Source organism: Sinocyclocheilus grahami, unplaced genomic scaffold (assembly GCF_001515645.1).
Source record: "Sinocyclocheilus grahami isolate Dianchi unplaced genomic scaffold, SAMN03320097.WGS_v1.1 scaffold293.1, whole genome shotgun sequence".
Taxonomy (NCBI): Eukaryota; Metazoa; Chordata; class Actinopteri; order Cypriniformes; family Cyprinidae; genus Sinocyclocheilus; species Sinocyclocheilus grahami.
This window is the reverse complement of record NW_015505472.1, coordinates 1,159,745-1,165,183: the sequence shown is the minus strand read 5'-3', so window position 1 is coordinate 1,165,183 and position 5,439 is coordinate 1,159,745.

Here is a 5,439-nt window from a genome sequence, read left to right as displayed (position 1 = left end):
GGGGGGGGGGGGGGGGGGGGGGGGGGGGGGGGTCTGTTGTAAATTAACATGATTTTGTGTATGTTTTATATATTACAATTTTTAATCTAATTAATAATACATTGTGCCGATTAATTAAATTAATCTCAAATTAATTAGATTAATTAATTGGCACATCATCTTTGTCTTAATGAGTGAGTCATTCAGTCATTCATTCAACTGATTCTTTCAAATGGCTGATTCATTCAGAAATGAAATAAGTGACTTTATGGATCATCTTTATGGATGGCTCATTGACTCACTCAATTAATTTCAAACCGTCGAGTCATTTAATAATGAAACTGCTGCGTGTTGATCAGAGATGCGCAACAATTCTGCTAGATACCATTTTATAGGTAATATTTTCATTGGTGAAATTGCACAAAACCAATATTGACATATTGTGTCTAAAATGTAACAATATTAACTTATTGTTTATTGAACTGTTGTATAAAATCAATATCACATTTGCAATCGCACAGATAATCAGCGGGGGGGAAATCAGCTGTCTTGCTTGAGCTGTGTGATATTGCTAAAGTATATCATATACAAATATAAAACAAACCCATCCATTGGCATTGTTTGCCCTCATATCTTCAATTTTAGACTGATTTAACTGCATTCTAACAGGCTTCATCACACATTCAGTCGTCCTGCATCATGTTCGTCAACAACGGCAGGTACGATAATGGACAGGTCTGGGCCTGTTGCGTTAAATTTGTTAATATTTTCCCCCCATAATTATTCGCACCTTTACCTTATCTTAATTTTTTAAGTAAAATTAAGTTAAAGTTAATGAGGGTAAACTTTATCACTCTACTGAATCTGTAAATTTTAGAATCTAGTTTTGATGTCCATCAGAAGGGATCAAGAACCCCCAAGCCCCTGTAATTTGCACCCTGCTCTAAGGGTAAGTAAAGAACGATAGAATTGGCCCTTCAAAATGAAGTGACCGATTATGTAACTCTGCAAGAAGGGGAATTCTGTATCCAGAGATATGTTATTAAATAATGTACTTTAGAATAATGAAAGTATACCAGGAAATTGCATATGTAATACATGTGACCTCGTGACAATATGCGACCTAGATTTCCTAAAAGCCAAAGTATGTATTACCTGTAAAGTAATATGCTGATGTTTTCTTTTACGACCTTCAAAAAAGTGAAGATAAATAACAACGATAACTTCACAACACAGTCATCTCTCTCCCTTCCATTTTTTTCCAGCATGCGCCATATGCGACAGCCCGGTGCCCCTTTGATCATGTATAAGTGCAGCACTTCCCCCTTCCAATACATCCCTCCCTCCGCACACATGGCTCACCTAAGCCGTCTGTCATCCAGTCCTGTAACCGCCTGCACTGTTCACTAAATTAGCTATCTCCTGAGCAAGTCCTGCTGCTCGACTGAGCCTCATTGAGGAGATTGGTGGGCCTCTATCTTCTGAAAGATCTTCCTCTGTTGAATAAGCAATGCAGCATCCTTCTGGCCTGCCCAGGGCAATCCTCATCTGCACTCTCCTCCGCTCCCCACCCCCAACAGATTGCCTTCCCAGCTACTCTCAGTAAATGCGGCCACGCTGATGCACAAAGAGTAGATGGGCTTAGCCGCTGGGTGATGGATGCATTTTCATGGCCATCTCTGTTATCTCTCTCAAACAGGTCCCTGACTTCATTCCCTTCCTTTTTCTGCCCCTTCTACCCTCTCTGCCCCCAAGCCTTTTCTTTACCCCCATTTTCTGAAGGTCAATCATTAATACAACTGTGCATTAGTGCTGACCTCATGACCCCTTAACCTGAAAGCCTCAAACATCGAGCATTCGGACCCTTCTTTCAGTCTAGGCTATATGCAGGGGGCCAAGTTTTCAAGGTCAAGGACTGAATAACCTGGATCCCAAATAATGTGGAAGGGCCCCCACTCTTTAATGTCTCCATGGACACGGTTCAGCGAGGCCCCCCTGCATTGATTGGCTATGTGGAGCATCTCCAAGTTAATCAATGAGCTTCACTCAATGGGGAAAAAAACAATCTATCAGTACTCTATCAAAAAAAAAAAATCTATCAGTACCTGTCGCTTTGGTCCCCACTGTTACTTCACCATTTCATCTATGTAAAAGCAAAGCAAACTAAATTATGCATATTTTCTAGGAAAAGATAAAAGACAAATGGTCCAACTTCAGTGTCAACAGGTAATTAAAACAAACTGCAGAACAAAGTCTCTATGAATAAAACTGCCAAATGGGCTTATGCCACTCAATGTCCACAATAAAGAAAAGGAAAGTATTTTTAAAATCTAGTTTAAATCGCATATAAGTTTTTATAAATATATATTTTTTGCATTCATAAGTTTTGAAAAACAATTGTAAAAAAAAGTTTACACTATAAAAATATCATGTGGTGAAACCACCATAAATATCACAAATCTTCTGGAGTCAGACCACATGACATTTTACAACCTGATCTAACCTTGCCTTGTCAAATACAACTGAAATATCAGTTATCTAAAATTAAGAGACTTACTAATTTTGTTGGTTGCGTCACGTGACTTGGCACACGTGAGGCTTCAAGCATTTACAAGCAGACAGTTTTTGTTAAATATATATTTTTGCCTAAGAAATACTAATATTAAAAGATTATGTGAGACTACTCAAGGTTTACTTTTTAAGAATATTTTTATTCATTATTATTCAAGGACTGTTGTAACACCCTGCCATTATGAAATAAAAAATATGCTTATCATTAAAGAGGTATTCAAGTCATTGTACGCATTTTTTGACAAAATTCATTGAGCCATAGAATAGTTGAATGAAGGGAGCTCACAGCTGAATCTTGGCAGCAGACTAAACACAATAAATAGGCTAAGGTGGAAAACTCTACAAATGGTTTAACTGAGGTTGAATGTAGGTTCAAATATAAATTAACCATCTTAATGTTAAGAATGCATTAGGCCAGACATAACTCTTTTCCCAGCAACATTTTGTTTTATGTGTCCTCATTCAATATTAGTGAAACAATACATTGGATTCTTAATTAGTCAACCAAGAGAGACCCAAAAGTGTTATATTGTGTCCTGAAATAAAGAAATATGAACTTAGGGGCTTTCACTGTTTCAGCATTTTCAAAATGAAGAGTGCACAGAGAAGTGCATCACAACCAAAGACTCAGGAACATACCAGAGCATTCATTCTGGACAAGCTTTTTCATCACAAGCAATGGTGTTTGGCCCCAAACAAAACCCTCCTTCATTCCTGCAAAATCGCCATTCCGGGCCTCCCTCTCACAGCTCTGGAGTTTCACCAGAGCCATGATGTATCACATATCTCTGTGTTTTTCCTGCATGTCCATGTCTGGGAGCCAAGGGTCAAAGGGTGAAATAAAGCAAAAGCTATTTTAAGTCTGACAGGGCCTTGAAAGTCAGAACTCACTGCTGTCCCTGCAGCGATACTTGTACTGAGGCCCCGTTCCAACAAAGGTGTGGTTTGTTACAAACTCAAAAAAAAGAAAAAAGAAAAAGATACATGAGAGGGGATTACTGGGTGTTCTCTTGACCCTTCAAGGCCCTGGAGAAGAAAATGTTTAAAATTTTTACCAGCTGGACAAGTCTTGTTCACACACAGGGAGTAAGTGCAAGTGTTGGACATGCTCTAAAAACATGGGAATAACATAGGAGTATTATTGCAGTGTGGCCATCGACATGTTTGCAACATTCAGACCATAAATCACTTTCTTTGGATTACACGCCATTATCAGCAGAACAGAAAACCCACAGACACTGACCTTAACCAGATTAAATCTATATGCCATGTTAAATCATTTACACTCGAGTCCAAATCAAGATTCGCAATATTGCTTGAAACAGCGTTTTTTTTCCTATTGAAAGATAGGCTATTTTTCATTTACAGCAGGAGATCGAAAAATGTGGGCTGTGTGCTGTTTGCTAAACATATCATCAAATCTTGTAAAGCCTGCTTAATATTTAAAGTCCTGGCTATCCGGACTAATGGCACAGTGCAAGAATAAGCTATTAAAAAGTCAATAGTTTTATTAAGACAAATGATGGCATATAGAGAAGAGGTTATTCTGATTAGTGTGGTTCATGCTTTTTAAAGGGGCAGATGTAAAATAGGCTTCTTTATCAGAAGAGCATCAGAAGTGTGCATTTTAATCAGATTTCTCACTTTTGTCTCACTTGACAAACAAATCTCTTTCAAATCAGATCTTCTAAACAATGAAATGTCAAGTTAGATGCTTTGTATTGTGGGATACCATATCGATCGGTCATCTGGAAATTACATAAATACCAAAAAATGCACAGTTTGTATAGTGGGCATTGTATGCATTGTAGAAGAGCTTTCAAGGGTGCATTTCCGATTTCTCTTCAGAAATACTAGCTTACGATGCACTGGATACTACACAACATATACTGTATTCTGCCTACTATTTATAAATTTAAAGAAATATACAAAAGGTAACACATTATATATATACACTCATAAATTTAATTTGTCTCATCGGAAATGGAAAGTCAAGTCAAGAAAGTCAAGACCGATGCAATACTGCACAGTCATCTGGAAATTCCAAACATACATACTATGCATTGTAGAAACGGTAAGACAGGTATGGTAGTACACTATTTCGAACACTGCTGGTCTTCCCAAACTTTAAACATTTAGGCTGCTAACACACCAACAAGTTCTGAGTATAAACAGTGCAAACAGAGTCGTGAAGACACTTTGGCAGCAATAAAACTTCATTCAGATGAATAATGTGACTTTTAAACACAATAAATTAGTATTTTGACTATGTTTCATGAGTCCATCCAAGCTACTGAGACTAAAAGAGCATGAATCACTCAGCTGTGTCTCCTACAGTGAGCAAGCTTGATTCAACATGTAGCCAAGACCTAACAGCACATTAGCATCTCCAAAATCTTATGACGATGATGTAGGCGTTAATTGCTTTGACACTCTAAATCTGGCAATAATCCTTATTAAACTCAACTTGCATGTGATTTAAAGAGCACACAAGCACATCTGGCTCACATCAGAGGTCATCATCTGCAAGAAACACAACCGGCTGCTAAAACATGAGGCGTTGCATGAGAATTTCAACATGGCAATCTAGAACACTAAACCAACATACATTTTTCCAAAACATATTCTTTTTCAGTATATTTAAATCAAAAGTGAATTGATTGATTTAATTCAGAAGCGTGATTTTACCTTTTTAATATAGAAAAGCTATCTATATTAGAGAGAGAACGATGTCAGATGACTATCAACACTACAACACTATCCAGGCAGACCACTTCCACTGCACTCTTGTCTTTCTTCACTCTATTTTCGCTGTTTACACAATCTTTATGCAGAGAAAGTCTTGGAGGGCCATTACAAATATTAAAAACAAGACAGGCCTTTCATGTC